This window comes from Coptis chinensis, chromosome 3 (genome assembly GCF_015680905.1).
Source record: "Coptis chinensis isolate HL-2020 chromosome 3, ASM1568090v1, whole genome shotgun sequence".
Lineage (NCBI taxonomy): Eukaryota > Viridiplantae > Streptophyta > Magnoliopsida > Ranunculales > Ranunculaceae > Coptis > Coptis chinensis.
Genome location: NC_141458.1, coordinates 84,754,119 through 84,773,107, shown reverse-complemented (window position 1 = coordinate 84,773,107; position 18,989 = coordinate 84,754,119). Strand labels below are relative to the sequence as shown.

General features: G+C 37.4%; 1 long non-coding RNA gene and 1 pseudogene across 1 annotated transcript; one reads left to right on the top strand and one right to left on the bottom strand.

The window, feature by feature from the left end:
• Positions 1-15,024: 15,024 nt before the first annotated feature.
• On the top strand, positions 15,025-15,676 carry LOC147511221 (18.2 kDa class I heat shock protein-like; annotated as a pseudogene).
• A 633-nt stretch (positions 15,677-16,309) lies between these two features.
• LOC147511220 (uncharacterized) lies at positions 16,310-18,692 on the bottom strand. The gene is made up of 3 exons (XR_015219280.1): positions 18,263-18,692; positions 16,794-16,903; positions 16,310-16,713 (listed from the first exon to the last, which is right to left on the bottom strand). It is a non-coding gene; the product is annotated as an uncharacterized LOC147511220 (long non-coding RNA).
• Positions 18,693-18,989: the final 297 nt, after the last annotated feature.

Below are 18,989 nucleotides of genomic sequence, written 5' to 3'. Positions count from 1 at the left end.
AAACCATAACAAAGAAAGGCCATCCAAAACTCACCAAAATAATTAATGGATACACATAGTGTTCAGAGAAAAATCGCCAAGACGCTACAAGGTACACATAACACTTGTCACACATGCAAATGATTATTCTATCCATATTCTATTACCGAAGTTATGATCATCATTTTTGAAATTACGTGTAAGTTTAACTACCCTGTGAAACTTTCCTCCGTATTTTCTAAACATTAAACCATCTCATTAATTGTATTTGGATATCTGACATGACAAAGACTTACTGTGGATCCCCTATGATGCTGTTCATAATCACATGGGTCATTAAATACACTTGGACTCCAGATTGGTATAGCCTCATAGATTGCCTATAAATCTCTTCTTTTTAAGCCATTCTTATTCATACAATTTTCACTATCCTTCCCTCAGTAATGGCTCAACCAAGAAAAATAACGGCAGAGAAAGACTACCTAAAAACTTTTGAAGAAGGCCGGTTTTCTCCTTAGTTTGACACCGAAATCATACATCGCGGATGGACGCCTCTTCTATATCATTCAACAGCTAGTTATTCCCGAGAATTGGTTTTGATGTTCTACCAATTTAGCGGATATGAAGATGGAAAATTCTACTTCAATGCCTATGGACAACGATTGGAATTGAATAAGGAAATGATCTCCGACATACTTCAAATCCCAATAAAACCCAGGAGTCCCTTTGTTCAAGAGTCATCATTCGATTCATAAAAAACTTTATCATGAGCTACCAGATCTCATGGCGACGTCGAAAATACACATCACATGGTTCTTCAACGCTCTTTGAAACAGAATCAACGTGTTGTGCTCCACTAGTTGGGACATAATGTGGTAGGTACATCACACCAATCTGAAGTCACAAAGCCTCAACTTCACCTACTTTGGATTTTGCAAACTCAAAGAGATGACTTTTGTCTGATCCAACACCTCTGGAACGTAATCACCAAGAAAACAAGAAGGTCAGCAGCTCTACCCACTTTGGTTACGCAGATTATGATGCGTTGGGGTTATCTAATAATTTCTCCAGAGACACCCCTTCAAAGAGCATATATAAAGGTACTTCAAACAGACTACTCCGTTGGTTTTTGGACCCCTGATACTCTGATAGATGAAGCGTAACACCCCAAGCTCAAATTCCACCATTTATTTGATGAAAATGCCATGCTGAATATTATTAATCCCATGGAAGACATTAAACTTCTTCATCAGGGTTTGAGGGAACTACACGCTCGTCAGAATATCATCATCACAACTCTTCAGGATTTCCAAGATCATCAAGCAACGCATGATGTTGAACAAGATGAGATCTTGGAAAATCATTCTCAATTCTTGCAAAATCACGCTCTCCTAATGGAAAATCAAACTGTACTCTCTGCCAGCCAAGGGGACATTCAGATGCAGCTCGGCCAACAAATAGTAGACCTAAACAGTTTGGTGCAAAATATGCATCTCCAAGATCAATATAAGAATCCATGATATTACTAAGTCAATAAGTATATAATCATCTATGTTATTACGTTTTTCCGTCTTACTATGTATTATGTCTTATCTTTTTGTCTTCTTTTGTATCCAATGCTTAATAGGATTGTCATCATTTCCATTGTGACTAATATAATTTTAACATGTGCTACAGGAAGGTCTATTTTCTTACATATTCATTTTTCCATCCAGTTGCCGGTATCGTTACCCATTTCTTTACTTCATCCACCATGGCATCTTCATCAAACATTGCATCTTCATCATCCATGGTACCTCCCAAACTCATTCCTGAGCAATCCTTTCAGTCTATGATGGATTCCAATGCCTATGGCCATCTCTTCCATGATTACATCACAAACATTGGGTGGTCTTCCCTAATTCTTCAACCTGACCAAACTTATTCTCCAAGTTTGGCTGCATACTTTTATGCTAATATGGAAGACACACCAAAGATTCAACCATGCGCATGGTTTCTACTTAGACGAGTTCACAATCCGAGTTGGTGACACACCTCATATCTTTTTCCGAACAAAGAACTTGCCCTATCTTTGGACCTTCCATACCACGAACCCGCTGCATCTTGGCAGTACATCTATCATAATTCTTACCGTTCCTTTCAGTGGCAAGCGTTTCGCGACTCTTATGGTGATGGTCTTGAGATCAAACGAGAAGGAGATGGCCATGTGCCATGGCGCAACATCACCATTCCATTAGCAAGCATGACCATGAACATGGGGACTGCAATGTTATTTGTACTCCTAAACATTATGGGAGATTGGCATTTTTCTACCGCCAATGAGGTTGCTTTGCGTTGTATTGATTACACTAGCTCGTGGTCATGCATTATTTAACATTTTAGGTTGTGTTATCTCCAAATGAAAAACGAACTCGCACTTTTCAGGATCGGATATATACTTTACCACCACCGCTTGCGAATCATGAAGACACATTTCCCACGGTTTGCACCACTTTTCATGATCGGGTCAAGGTAGATTCTATGTGCCCAAAGAAACGTAATCATTCGCCATCATTGAGGTTTCATCAATGGAAGTGTCCCACTCGATACCGAGGCATGTTCGATGTTACCCAAAGGACGAAAAAGATGAAGACCAATTTGAGGGAATCCGGAGACAAAGAATGGGCAGAAAATTGGCGACTATTATCTATTGGTAGCGATGCTAAGGAAATGCATTTCCTTAAAGAGGACGCCCGACCTTCACGTCCTGCTGGATGGTAAACTTGAGTTTGCCATTGTACATATATCTAGCTAAACCTTCTGTTTGGTGTGCTATTGTTTTTCATGTTTCGTATGCTATGGTTCATTATTTAGGTGTGCTATGTATCGTGTGCTATGTTTAGTGTGCTATTGAACATTTACTTGTTCTTTCTGAATAATATATTATGATCTCCAACCTCTCTGTTCCAGCAATCTAGCCCTAATTTTGCTCACGGTTCTCAGGTACTTTCTCTCTTTAATTATTGATCCTTCAAGACTAAGCATCATTCTCGTTTGGGGGTGCTTTTAAACCAGTAGAGCAAAAATTAGGCATCTTGTAGCCTATATATAGTTTTATTTTTCATATTAATAATTGTACTTAGTGACAAAGTCTTGTTTCCTTTTCAATGATGAAAATTGTCTAGAAATCTCACATTAGTATCCTAATTAGGATTTGTTTTAAGAAACTTTAGATAATACGTATGCAATAGTTTATACATCTTTTCATGAATATTCATGTAATCGAGTATCATTGATTGTACATAGCAAGAAGTTTCGAACCAATGGTTAGTTACTTAAACTATAAATCCCGTGAGAATCTAACCAAAAGCCTTGATATGAGTGATTTGTGTGTGATGACACGGAGGAGTAGTTTTTCCGATTAGAGGAAATTACGATCTACTTACTTGATCACCACCAAACCCTAGGCTTTAGAATTTAGGCCTTCTTTGGATCGACATAGCTAAAAATTCTTACCTTTACAAAATTTTATCGCTAGTCACTCCACTGAACCGTTCATCAAACCTTTCACTTTCACCAAAAATTCATTACCCATTTATTAAACCAAATAAAAGAACCTACCTAAGTGATGAGTATGAGAAATAGGATGAAATGTGGAAAGAATAAAGATAAAGACTTGTCCCAAATAAAAGTCAGTTACTTGCTTCAGGAAAGGAAAATAGAATCATGTTCTTAAGCCATATATATATAAAAATAAAAAAAAAATAAATAAATAAATAAAAAAAAAATCCTTAGTATCCAGAGGCTTAAGAACAAGGTTGGAAAAACTCAGTTAGAAGAAGGAAATGAAACAAGGATTTCTCTAGTGTAAATATATGAAGAACCTATTCTCTCATACTCGTAAATTTTGATTATCCATTTCCATGTTCTTGTACACTATCACCTAAGCCCCACAATACCTAATAAAGACCTCTAGCTCAATTAGGAGTAGGGTGGTGTGATAATAAGTAGTAGACGTGATTGATCGACATCGGCTCCTCCTCGACCGCCATTGAGATGTAAGGGAAACGTGTGCCCACCATTACACCGGAGTTAACAAAACCGGGTGGTAAAATTTTGAGTGGAATTGTGTTTCGACACATACACAGTGAGAACCCATTTAGGCACGCTCTCCAAGGGATCCGAAAAACAACCCCGCTAGTATATTTCAATGAAAAGTTCACCGCATGAATAATCATATGTAGATGTTTTAATTATTGAATACATATTAACTTGAGTTTCAAAGAAATCAATCCTCGCTCCCTGCTAAGGAGATGTATGGATATCCGAGATTAATTTAGGAAACGAAGTTTACACCGAGTCGTTGTAGTATAAATGAAGTTTGTGAGTATCTTTTTTGGAAAACTCTCACGAGGCTATAACTCGTCCACTAGGGAATTCCTAGTGGTTTAAGGCCTTGTTGCATATGGTCAATGCAACCGCACTCTGTGAAACGAGAATTAGTTTAGGACTACACATTTTTTGGCCACTTATCTATTTTAGTGTCTCTTCTTTGCTTGAGGACAAGCAAAGTGCTGTTTGGGGGTAATGTGATAAGCACCCAAAAGTGTATTATGAAACCCCATTGAGACATATAAATTTGGTTAATTATGTGTTTAATAATCATGAAATAAATATGTTTTCATACTTTTGCGTGTATTTGCGAAAAACATGGAAATATTGGTTAAACCTGAAATAAAGCACGAGGAACGGCGTATATACGAATTCTCCCAAATCCACACAGAAGCATCAAACTTCCAAAGCTCCTACCTCTCGAACCAGGACTCCGAATGCGACACGAGAGATGCTCGCACAATCGGGCGATGAACTCTACGATAGGCGGAAATTGTAACACCAAAAATACCGGACCGCCATCGACTGATCATTACATGGACCCACTATACGGGGCCACAAGATTGGATGAGTCACCAATCATGGAGCATGTCAAGACAAAGATAACAAATTATTGGTGCAAAGTTGACACCTTGCATGTAATAAATTAGATTAGGTGTTAATAGTGAAAAAAAAAAAAAGGCAAGGTGTCACTTTGTTTTAATGTGGTGGATAAAAATTCATTAATGTGGTTTGATAATTCACGTGGGAGGAAATGAGATTTCTCTCAAATGGAGAAGAAATTAGACAAGGGTGGGGAACACTCCATTTACTCCCTTGACTTATTTTCCTCACATGGCATTATTTTAGTTCCTTAGTGAAAGAAATGTGAAGTGAGTTTTTAGTTTTTATTAGAAAGCTTGTAATAGTTTTAATGGAGGAACACTTGTTTCTTCTAGAAAATTAAATAGAAGTGAGTTTGATTGTTTAGCTTTCTCTTCTCTCTCTCTCTCTCTCTCTTTCTTTTGTGTTTTTTTTTAGTTTATAAATCCTTGTCCCAAGGATCATGAGCTAACTTCCCCTTTGGGGAGTTAATCCAACTTATGTGAGGGTAAATCAATTTTTGTTGGTTTGATAGGTTGTTAGGAAGAACAACTAGCTCTACACCCTATCCCAAAATGATAGTTGGTGTAGTGTCTAGTTAGGAATCAAAACAATGAGCTTAGAGATAAGTCATTGTTTAGTTCCACTTGCTAGCATGTGTGAGCTCTTAAGTGAGCCATACATGCTAGGGATCAAATCTTTTCTTCCATTAGGGGCTGGTCTATGAGTCTAGGAAGGATCAAATAACCTTTTTCAAATCAACAACTAATGATAGTTCACATGAGGAGGATTAACTCTCCACCTTTTCTTTCAAATCTCTATTTTGGTGTTAAGTGCATGTTTTCAACTTTAATGTCTTTCTTAATGTTTGTGTAGGAAGGAAATCCTAGCTTAAATATTATAACCTTACTCCTTAGTTCCCTTAATTGTAACATCCAATTTGTAGTTGTTCTAAACTTTAGGTTAGTTTGAATCCTTATTCAAACTCTATGAAACGAAGATCGTGAGTAAGGAACCTTGAATGCTTTTTGCATCAATTTAGAGAGTTCAAAACTCTAAGTAGTAGTAACAAGCATATATCACTCTCCTACATGATACTAGGCCTTTTTGCCACAATAGCAGACTTGTTGGTCTTGATGGGTTTATTGATATAAATCCTTATCTGACTGTCATAAAAATTAAAACTGGGGAAAACCAGAAACAGACTCAGAAAATGGAATAAGGCCGGAGTGCTTTGGCAATATTTTCACTAACATAAAAAGGATTCAAATAGAGCTGGAAAATGTCTCTATGGTGCAACCTTTTTCAAAGAATGACTATAAAAAGTCTTTGCTTCTTAAAGATCAACTTTCTGAATGGATGGAAAGAGAAGAAATGTATTGGAAGAATAAGTCCAATATGCATTGGTTGAAGGAGGGGGGAAGAATACGAAGTTCTTCCACCTATCTACCATATACCGAAGAAGGAAAAACCAAGTGGACAGGATTAAGGATGACAATGGAACTTGGCAGGCTGGCAGAAACAATGTGGGCAAGACCATTAATACTTATTTCAACTCTTTGTTTGCCTCTGATCAACCTGAGAGAGATCCTAACATCTTAAGCCTTTTTTAACCTTGTATTACTGATAGAGAAAATGATATTCTCACTATGGTGCCTTCTTTTAATGATATTTGGAGTGTGGTCAAGAGCATGGGTAGTCTTAAAGCTCCTGGTAAGGGTGGAATTTGAGCCGAGGGCTCGGAGCTCAGCTTGGGCTTGGCTCGTTTAAGCTCGGCTCGAGCTCGCTTGTTTACTATATGAGCCAAGCTCGAGCTCAAATTAAAACTCGTGTAACAAATGAGCTTGATGAAGCTCGGCTTGTTTAGCTCAAATAGCATATTTATAGTGTAAAATGACCGAGCGGCTCGGGCTCGGCTCGGGCTTGGCTCGTTTAAGCTCAGCTCGAGCTCGCTCGTTTAACTATATAAGCCGAGTTCAAGCTCAATTTAAAGCTCGTGTAATTAGCGAGCCGAGCTTGAGCATGGTAAAGCTCGGCTTGTTTAGCTCGAATTCCACCCTTAGCTCCTGGACCAAATGGGTTTCAGGGAGTTTTCTACTAAAAGTGCTGGGACATAGTGGGGGACTCCATCTCTAATGGGGTCCAACACTTCTTCACCTATGGTGTCTTACATCCTAAGATAAATGAGACTTTCATTGCTTTAATACCCAGTCACTAACCCTGAACACCTCTCAAAGTTCAGACCAATAAGCTTGTGTAATTTTACCTATAAGATCATCTCCAAGATTTTAGCAAATAGGTTAAAACAACACCTTCACAAGATAGTTTCTCCTTTCCAAGGAGCTTTTATCAAAAGAAGAAGCATTGGTGATAATGTGGGTCTAGCAAGTGAAGTTTTTCATAGAATAGATAAAATGACAAAGAACAAGCAAGGTTGGTTGGCTCTATAAGTAGATATGGCAAAAGCTTATGACAGAATTGAGTGGAGTTTACTTGACCAAATCTTTGAGAAACTTGGCTTCTCAAGGAAATGGAGAGCACTCATCAATTGTTGTCTAGCATCTGTCTCCTTTAGAGTGCTTCTGAATGGCTCACCTCTAGAACATATCTTTCCCCAGAGAGGGTTGAGACAAGGGGACCCTCTGTCCCCTTATCTTTTTATAATAGTGTCTGAAGCCTTATCAAGACTTATTATCAAACAAGAAGATGATGGTTTCATTCATGGAATCAAAGTGAGAAGGAATTCACCATCCATTTCACATTTACTCTATGCGGATGACCTTATTGTTTTTTGTAAGGCTTCTTTGGATGAAGCAAGTAATCTCAAGGACACTCTGAATAAGTATTGTGTGGCCTCTGGTCAGAAAATAAACTATAACAAGTCCAGTGTTTTCTTTAGCAAGAATGTACGCACACAACAACAAGCCACCTTAACTCACTTTTGGGAGGTTAAACTTTTTCGTGCACAAGAGAAATACTTGGGAGTACCTATATTCTTCTGTCAAGAAGGAAATCTGAAGACTTCAGTTACATTGTGGATAAAGTCTACACAAAAGTTAAAGGCTGGAGAGCAAAAGTGCTCTCTCAAGCTGGTAGAACTGTAATGGTTAAGGCTGTTGCTCAAGCCATACCATTATACACCATGTCTACTTACACTTTGCCTCAGAGCATCTGTGATAAGTTAGATAAGATTTGTAGAGATTTTTGGTTGAATGGGGATCTAGAAACCAAATCTATACATACGCTAAGCTGGGACAAACTTTGTATGCTCAAGGCTCAAGGTGGGTTAGGCTTCAAAAAAGCTGCGAACATGAATAAGGCTTTTCTTGCCAAGCATGGTTGGAGAACCTACCATGATCCCCATTCCCTATGGACACAAACTTTCAAAAGCATATACCACAACTGGTAGCCAACTAATGGCACTAGATATGTACCTCCTGATGCATCTTACTTCTGGAAAGGGGTGGCAAACTCTTTGGAGTTGATTGATAAAGGTTCTATGTGGAGCATAGAAGATGGTAAGACAGTAAATGTCTTTTATGATCCATGGATAATCATGAATGGAATTCCTGCCCTTCTAAGTGATTATGCTTACACTTGGCCCAATTCTTTCAATCTCAAGGTGTCTGATTTGCGGAACTCAAATGGTTTTGAATGGGATCTGGATAAGCTCAATTCCCTCTTCCCTAGGCCACACATACAAGCACTGCTGAACATCAATGTCGCCAGGGACGGGGGGGGGGGGGGGATAAGCTAACTTGGTTTAGTGCAAATAAAGGCATCTTCTCTGCTAAAGAAGCCTATAGAACCCTAAGTCAAGGGAATGAACCAGGCCATTGTTCTAGTTACAGCTACAAAACCATTAAGAGGGTGTGGAGAGCCCTAATAGAGAAAGCCTTCTTATCAGCACAAAAAAGCTGTGGGAGAAAAGTTTGGAGGCGTTCAAGAAAGAGTCTACAGAGCAAAATCAGAGAGTTCTTTCTACTACTTCTTTTATTCAGTCAGCTAGAATCCATGTCAATTGCTTACCAAATAATATGAATCAGGGACATAGTGATAGAACTATACACACTAATAGTAATGACACTGCTAGTAGTAGTAATAATAATCATGGAGCTTATATATGTTTTGATGCTACCTATGACAGGGAGTCTGGAAATGCTGCTGTAGGAGCTGTGTTTTGGGATGTTGATGGTTGCATTGGGGGAATTGCTTATAGGAAGTTCAGAGCATTTGATGTTGCTGAAGCAGAACTCAAGGCAACAGAAGTAGCAGCTATCCTAACTACGAGGCTTGGAGGAGTGGCTAAAGATATTAGAGGGGATAACCAGACCATCATTGAAGCTCTGGAAAATCCTTAATCTAGTTGTAAATGGAACTTAGTAGCACTAAGGGATTTTGTAGTGTCCAGTCTGTCTAGATTTCATGTTAAGTTCACCTGGATTAGTAGAACTTTCAACAGGGATGCCCATAAAGTAGCTAAGTGGGCTGTAAGATCTGATGGTTACACCACTAGACTTGATATTATGAACAGATGTAATGGTCCTATTTATGATATTAAATGAAAAAGCAGGTACTTTATCGAAAAAAAAAAAAAACTCACCACTACATCATTACTAGTTAATAATCAATAATTATACCTATCTCAACAATTGATCAACATATAAAATTCACTGCTATTCCTCTAATCCTAAAAGAGGAGGACCTTCGATTTCTTGTAAGGTGCGCTTAGCACCATCAAGCGTTGTGTGAGTTTGGAGAATATAAATCATATGTGTACCTACCAGTGACCCTAAGTTAAAAAGAAAGAAAAAAGAACAGAGACCAGAAACGAAATAAAAAACATAACAAGAGAGCACTCTATTGCATGACCACGTGAAGTCCCATGTTCCGAAATCCCATTACTAGGAAGCAGTTCCTGTGTTATACTGAAGATGATTCCTTCGAAGGTAACCAACTCGTAAGTCATTTCAGCTACAGGAGAAGTTTCTACAAACTGCCTCTTTCTAAACCCGTTCAAACAATCAATTCCTCTGCTAGTCCCACTTCTCACCGAGTTGACAACATCCACAAAAGAGTTGTTCAGAGAAGCCTTCCATGCGTTGTAAAAATCATCGTATGCTGAAGCATAGTTTTTACGACAGTACTCTAGCCTTTCATTAATAACAGGATCAGTAGAATTGCGAAGGAAACCATCGATGTTATCAATTGTGTCTCTTACTAGATCAATAGATAATCCAGATGCTATTGTACATAGTCCTTGAATAGTAGCTGCTGGGGTACGTGGATCTTCAAAAAGGGTCTTGTTGCAGAAAGTGAAGTCTTTCGGTGGTACTCGGTTGCAAACCTTAGTTATTTGTTCTTGGTCTGCAGCAGAGGAGCCATGGAATAAGAAACAAAAAACTAAAACGTGAAGAACAAAAGCCATCGAACTTCTAAGAGAGGCCATCTTCTTAATCCTCTAAAACAATTCTCTACCAAAACTATTATCAGACACTTGTGATCAACGTGTTAGTTGCTCGTTTTATAATGAGAAAATCTCTAGAAAAAAAAATTACTAACTTCACCAACACCTTTCTGCTTCTATATTTTCCGTTGTTTCATAGACTGTGCTCCTTCATTCTACAATGAGAAAATCTCGACCTCAGAACAGGAGAATGCCAATTTTGTCCTACACTTTATCTTCTAGCTATTTTGATTATTTCCTAGGATAGACTGATCATAATATAACAACTTCTAATTAGATTGTTGTTTCTAAATTTTGACAGGAAACTTAAACTTACATCCAGCGGTGAACCAAAATCAAGCTTCCAAGTTCGTATCATAACAACTTGTGTCCTTGCCACTTGACCTACTGTTCGTCTGACTCACGCGCACGGTCTCTGTTCAATATGTGGTTTTTTTTTGCTTAAGGGTAATTATTATAAACAGTTTTGTAAAAGCTTACAAAAGAAACGAAAGTAAGAGCTTACAAAAGCAACAAAAGTAAGAGAAAAAGAAAATTACAAGGTTTTAGTCTAAGTTTCAATTCCATGACCAAAGACAGTTCTATAAGAGGCTAACGTACGTAGTCTGGTTGTCTTATAACACACTTAAGATCGAACACAGGTCTAGAGTTCGACCATTTTTTGTGTCCTTTAGCTAGTGCACAACCTTCTTTGGCGCATATTTCTGCACTGAAATTGGCAACCATCCATGAGCAAGTGACATTAATCCAGGTAGTTTTCCTCAGAATTTCTAGCCATTCATTTCTGAACTTCCAGTGTATGCTGTTGTTTTGGAATACACATACGGCTGCTTGTCTATCTGACTCAATCCATATATGTTTCCATCCCAGCTCCACTGCTTTTTCCGTTCCCTCTATTATTGCCTGACATCCTGCATTGGAGTTAGTTTCAATTCCCACTCCACCAATTTCAACGCCACAAACTGTTGGAATCTCCAAGAGTATTTCAAAATACTTGTGTGTTGTTTAGTCCCACATTGGTGAACCACCACTAGCAAGTGAGGTATATGAGAAATTCCTCCAACATAAGGGCGGGCGTGTGGGTAGTGGACGAGAGATCATATTACATCGTTAATACACACTATTGCCTGCACCATTGGAAGGGTCGAAATCTTTCTTTAAGGCGCCGCCTTGGTTATTACCTGTTATTCTGTCCTTGTCTTCTATTTGTTTTCTTTTATCTGCTACGTTGAGAAGCTTTTGGTTGCTTGTCTTCTATTTGTTTTCTTTTATCTGCAGACAACACAAACCACTCCCATGTACGTGGTCTCTTAGAACTGTTCCCCAGCCTGCAAAATGCCCAGATTTCCTCTTGAAGTTCCCGACTGGGTTAACTTTGATGCATCCTATAGGTGGCAAGGACCAGTACCACTCCACATGTTGAGAAGCTTTTGGTTGCTAAGGATCCAACTGTAGATGATGCAGGGTAACTTCATCTTGAGGTGCTGAGTATTTCCTTGACCACTGTACTTGTGTGCAAGTGCGATAGAACTCTTAATTCTTTTACACTTGGTAGGGAAGAAAAAAATGCCAAGTAGATTTTGACCAATGGCCGGGGTAGATTATTGAGTTTTGAGAGGGTTGTGCTCTGGTAGAAGCTCAACTCAAAGTCATGGCATGGAGGCCTAATTCGATGGGTTTGTATTTTGTAATGGAGGCATTGGTTTGGTTGAGTTTGTGTCATCTTTGTGTGTGATTTATGTTGTTTTGGGCCTTAAAAAGCCCAAGGGGGCGCACGCCCTCCCCTGTGAAAAGAAGATAGTTTTTTGCGACTATCTGTCAGCTTGCAAACTTACTGAGTTGGGCGTGGGTTCGCGCTCAGACATGTCTGGCCTGGCTCCACACACATGCGTTCGTCTTTTTTTCACAGCAAACCGAGACTAAGATTTCACACTGAAATCTTAGACTATTATAAAACATAAGTTAGGGTTTCGACCTAACTAACTTTTTCTCTGGGAGAGAGTTCACTAAATCTTTCTTTGTGAGAGAACTAAACCAAAAAGAAAAGAGAGTGAACATTCTTTGTGAGTGTGAGTGATATATTTTAAGTAAGTGTAGAGTGCTCCTCTTTGTAATCTTATATCTAGTACATCCAATATATCATTGAGCTCGCCGGTGGACGTAGGCACATTGCCTAACCACGTAAAACTTGGTCTTGTGTGAATATGCTTTTATCTTCTCTATTTAGTTTATATGCCTTGTGTTGATATTGTATTGATCTTGGGTTGTTGCTTGGAGAGTTGTTGAATACTTTGTTGGTAGTTGATGTTGATAGCTTCCACGTTAGTCACAACAATTTAGCTAGGTCGTGATGACACCACCTAAAAGTCATAACATAGGAAAGAGAAGGAAGGGGGAAAGGTGATCAATTCTCACAGCTACTCAATCTCACTTGGTTTAAGTTACTACTCTAGCTAGAGAGTGTTCAACTTTGTGAATAATGTTTATTTTTTATGCTGCTGGATATAGTGTTAACAGTTAATAATGTCTTTATTTGAGTTTTCTGATATATTCTTCAAAATGATTCTTTGTTATGGCAGGCTGCCGGATGGACATATTGAATCATCAAGCAAGCTATTGTATTCTTATTGCATCTTCATTTTTTCTTATGTACCTAACAGAACTGAATTCTAATACATGATTTTGAGCTTCATAAATTACCAGAGCTGTAGAAAGCTGCCGAAGTTGATGAATCTTGATAACCAAATTATTCTGCATCAAACCATTTGCAGTGGTCCCCTTCCGTGTTGGGATTCCTCTGTCGTAGGGACTCCCATAAATTAAATCAATCTCTGGGTATAGAGACCATTTTTTCGTCAATCTTATGAGTAGAAGTTTATTCTAGCCATAAGCCTGTTCATTGGTCAATGATATCCTGAGTTCTCGTGCTGCGAAAGAGGATATTTCCTTTAGCCTCCATAAATATTAGTTCTCTAGTGTGCCGCACACATATTCGTCTCAGTAGGATCCCTATCCCAGTCCGAAGCTTCCAAGTTAAGGGCCAAACTATTGAATGACTTGATGGACTAGAGAGCATACACTCTCCATCTCCATAGATGTAAAAACGGCCCTGTAAGGCCAATCAATAGACTGCATAATAGTACAACTATTCAGTAAATTTGGACAATATACCAAAAATATTATGGCTAAAGGGAATTTCTGATCCTCAACAGGGCATTTAAGCCAAACAGCATTTGCATCTGATTCTGAACATCATCAAGTTTGAGTTTCAACATCTACAATCATCAAGTTTGAGTTTCAACATCCCTAGAAAGTATGTTGTGCAAAATATGCAGAACCCATAAAAGGGCAACTAAATAAACTCTCAACAGAAGACAAGACAAAAATGACCAAATCCTCCAAAAAAAATTCAAACCACATTAACCTTGGACACGTTCCACCACAATCTCGTCATACTCGACCTTGGGAACAGTCACCTTCAGCACACCATTCTTCATCTCAGCCTTAACCTGATCACCCTTACAAAGCTCAGTGGTGAATGTAAACTTGCGGAAGTAAGTTTTTCCAGCCCCTTCATCGTCAACTTCAGCTTCTTTAGGCCCTTCTCCTTTGATGATCAGAAGGTTGTCCTCCACAGACACCTTAACATCTTCCTTGCCAAGTCCGGGCACTGCAATCTTGAAGTGTAGTGCATCTTCCTGTATGCTACAGTTCTTCCTTCTACAAGATGCGCACAAAGTTGACATCACGGAGCTCAGTCAACATTCTAGGAACCTTGGTAGGACTAAAGACATTTGGACAGTGTTCCATCAATGGATATTTGATCAGAACATGAACATATATATATATGTTGTATATTTAATAAAGCAGCTCCAAATACAAAAAAAATGTGACAAATCAATAATAGACCGGTACCACAAACATTGACTGAGCAAAAAAACAGAGAGAGAGAGAGAGAGTAGTACCATCAGAGAAGGTTGGTTCAGGACCAGGATAAAGATCGGGATCAGAAAGGAGAACCTCAAGAATACGACGTTCACCATTAACAGCAGTCGTGCTTTCCTCATAATCTCTCACAGAAGATCCCATGTTTTCAAGAAGAACTACGGATGCAGCCTTTTATTCGGACAAGATTTTAGGCTTAGGGCTTTAGGTTGAAAACAAAGAGATCTTTTTATATTAGAGAAATAGTTTTATAAGGTTGGTGAGTGTTTTTTTCTCTCTTGTTTTTTTTCCTACGAATTAGTCGGTGAATGTCCTAGAATATGGTATTAGCAGTCCGTTGATCCTACTTGATTAGAATCGTAATAATAGAAATGTGGCTCACACCCCTGCCTTCCTAACCCATTACTCAAAACCTCCCCCGTGTCGGCCCAACCCATTAAACCCCCCCTATTTTTAAGCTTTTATGAAATAAACTCCCTGTTTTTGCTAAAGTAATAAAATTTCGGTCTACTTTTAAATTCCAAACAAAATCTATTTCCTTTTTTACCTTTTTTCTTTTCCAGCACACAACTCTGTTTTGGGGTTTTTATTCTCGCCATTTTTAATCAACAATGACACAAATAACACACCGATTTCTAATTGAAGTGCTCCTCACAACTTCACAACTCTCTATAAAAACCCCACCTCAAATCCCATTAATTCATCATCAAGTAATCTCAATTCAAACACTCTTTATATCCAAAACAAAGTTCCTTGCAAGCCCAAAAAACCACAATGTCTCTAATTCCAAGCTTCTTTGGTGGTCGAAGAAACGATCCATTCTCACTTGATGTTTGGGACCCCTTCCAAAACTTCCCATTCAACTCATCATCACTATCATTTCCTCGCTCAAACAAGACAACCCAGTTTGCGAACACTCGTATTGACTGGAAAGAAACTCCAGAAGCACATATATTCAAAGTAGATATTCCTGGATTCAAGAAAGAAGAAGTGAAAGTGGAAGTAGAAGAAGGAAGGGTGTTACAGATAAGTGGAGAGAGAAATAAAGAGAAATAAGAAAAAAATGACACTTGGCATCACGTCGAAAGGAAAAGTGGAAGTTTCTTGAGGAGGTTTAGGTTGCCTGAAAATGCTAAGGTTGATGAAGTGAAAGCTAGTATGGAAAATGGAGTTTTAACTGTTACTGTTCCCAAGGAAGAAGTCAAGAAGTCTGAAGTGAAATCAGTTGAAATTTCTGGCTGAGAATGTTAATGTGTGAAGATATTTCTCGCAGTACTGGTTATGACTTGTAGTTGTGTTTGTATCAATGTGTCGTGTGTTATGTCTTTTGATGGGCGGTATGGACTATGAATGGAGTCTAGTGTGAGTTTTGGTGGGGTGCTTAATGTGTGATGCCTAAGGTTTTAATTGAACTTTAGTTTTACATACATAAAATATATGTAAAACTATATTTGCATAGTCACTAAAGCTATGAAAACTTAAATTTACATAGTAACTTTTGGAAATTAAATTAGCGTCGTGACACTGATTTAATATATATGTAAATGTATGTTTACATAGTCATTATATATGTAAATCTATATTTACATAGTAACTTGACCTATGAAAACTTAAATTTACATAGTAATTTTTTAATTTTCTGATTACTCCCATTCTTAAACTATGTAAATGTATTTTTACATAGTCAATATATATAAATCAAACACTAGTTAAATTTACATAGCATCAACTAGTAGATGTTTAAGCTAGCTTTGCTATCCAATTTAGCGATAGAGGATGAAATGATGATTGGTTGTTTAGAGATTATGTGTTTGCTAATTTACAATAAATAGCTTCTTAATAACTACCATAATGAAGTATGTTATTATGACAAAAAGTGATTTTTCAAGTAATCTTGGATTCACAAATATAGATAATTATATTGGTGCTTAACCCGATAGAGAAAGGGACTTTGTACACATAATATTTCCAGAAAAGCTATAAACATTTCATCCATCATAATAAAATGTTTTGGCAAAGTAATTATACAAAAAAGTATAATCCAGCAAAGACTGAATATGCATAACATGAATACTAAACAACTCCAACACATTAACAGTAATAGTACATCATAATCGAACACTCCCAAGTTAGAATGGTTTCAATATTTTACCACAAATAGACACAACGTAATCAACTAGAAATACGGAAAATCAGCTCTTCATTTCTTGCATTCTTCTTTTGGATCCCATTTTTCTTGTTGGCTTGATACAATCTCATATGTCAGGTCAACCCTCAATTGTCTCGCGTCTTCTACCGTTATATCTTGCATAGCTTTTCCACATATTATAGCATTCACGAACATAATGATGAATAATCCACAATCTGAACTGAAAATGCCAAAAAAGAAGTTTCAAATAAGAGATAAAAGATTAAAAAGACATTTAAGTTCGGGAAGTGAAGTTCTTACGATGCTCCTTGTTGTGGGCATGCTCCAACTTTGATATCTTTTATCAAATCCACATCTAGCAACCTTAGCTCCTGACGCCTACATCTAATAGATTCCACCACCCTCTCTTGCTGCATTCAATTTAACAAAAAATACCAAAACTATGTAAATGTATAAGAATGCAGAGTAACCACATACTACATCTTCAGAGATTTTGTAAATTTAGTCTCCAGCAAATATAAGAATGCACTAACCACAGACTACACATTCAACTTCAAGACTAAAACTACTATGCAAATATAAGAATGCAGAGTAACCACAGACTACACATCCAACTTCAAGACTAAAACTACTACGCAAATATAAGAATGCAGAGTAACCACAAACTACATCTTCAGAGATTTTGTTAATTTAGTTTGCAAATATAAGAATGCTGACTAACCACGGACTACCCATTCAACTTCAGTAATTAAATTACATGGAAGATGCTTACCCATGCAAATGATAGGAAATATAGACACTTTGGTGGAGAACATCCAATTAGCTTCACCACTTCCTTGGGGAGGTGGAAGAACACGTACCAATCAATAATCTACCAAAACAAGAAGAAAAATAAGTAAATTGCAAGTTTTTTCATTTCAAAAGATTTGAGTAATCTTTTGTTGGGAAATAAAAAAGAGAGTAAATAGAGTTTATGGTGGTGTGTCGGAAATAGAGAGAGAGAGTAAAGAGAGGCGGGGTTTATGGTGGTGTCGGAAATAGAGAGAGAGTAAAGGACTTCATAGTATTTCATTCCAAGACTTCTACAAACACCGAAAACTAAACTTGAAATTGTGGACTTCATAGTACCCCTCCCAAAAGAGAACTCGTTTTGGTGGATATCTCACTAGAAATTGGAGTAGACGAGGCTTGAAATTGTAGGGTTCTCGCTCGATCGATCGATTGAGAGAGAGAGAGATTTGACTGAACATAGTGGATCGGAGTTTCGTTTGTAGCCTTACTAGTCTAAGACCTAAGTCATTGCTAGCCTACTAGTGTCCACTAATATGAAAATGCAAAGTAAAGTTACTATGCAAATTTAAGAATGCATAGTAAAACTACTACACAAATTTAAAAATACAGAGTAAAACTACAACACAAACATGAAAATGCAGAATAAAGCTACTATGTAAATTTAAGAATGCATAGTAAAACTACTACATAAATTTAAAAATGCAGAGTAAAACTATCACCACACATTACACAAACATGAAAAAAACAAACACAAGAAAATTAAGAATGCAGAGTAAACACTATTACTTAAAATATAAAAATGCATAGTATAACTACTACACAAACATAAAATGCATAATGAAATTGCAAAACTATGAAAACTAGAAAATACATAGTAAAATCACTAAACAAACGTGAATTCAGTGTTTACAAGCATATGAAAATTTTTTTTTTCATACAAATTTATAGAAATATGATTAAAGGTTGAAGATTCTCACCGAGTTGGTTTGTTCGCCGAAGTTTTTGGAGCAGTCATCTTTTCAATTTCATCTCCATCTCTTCTAGAACTTGAAAGTTTGATTTTTTTTTTTTTTTTTTTTTTTTTTTTTTCGAGATTGTAGAGTTCTTCATTTTCTCTTTTGTTGCTTTCATAGTTTTTGTTGGTGATTCAACCATTTTTTTCTTTTGTTTTGCCATCTTAACTATGTGAATTTAGATTTGTAGGAGAAGAAATTTTAGATCTAAAAAGCTAAAGAGAAGGAAGAGAGAAAATAGAAAGATTCACAGGTTCACGGGTCTGTTAAGTAGGGGGGTATTTTTGTCAGCTTATTATTTAAAAAAAAACAGGGAGGTTTTGTGAGTGGTTAGGATTTGAGGGGGTTTTAATGTACCGGTTTTTTAAGCAAGGAGATTAAACGCAATCTCTGAATATTTTTTTGGGTTGGCTAAATGCAAGATATGAAAGCGTGGTGCTCGTTTATTAGAGAATTGGATAAATCATGAATGCCATTGAACATGGGTCTTTTCTGTTTAGAGAGAATACCGGAGGGAAGAAAATGATATGGATAGCAACGAATTGGGGGGGAAGGATTTACTCAGGGTTAAATTTTAGGAAAAGAATTGAGGGAGCTTCACTAAAATATAAAACCAATACCGGCCATCTAATAACGACTACCTCTACGGGTTGCGTGTCATATCAAAGTTATTCTTTAGGTGGGTGGTGCA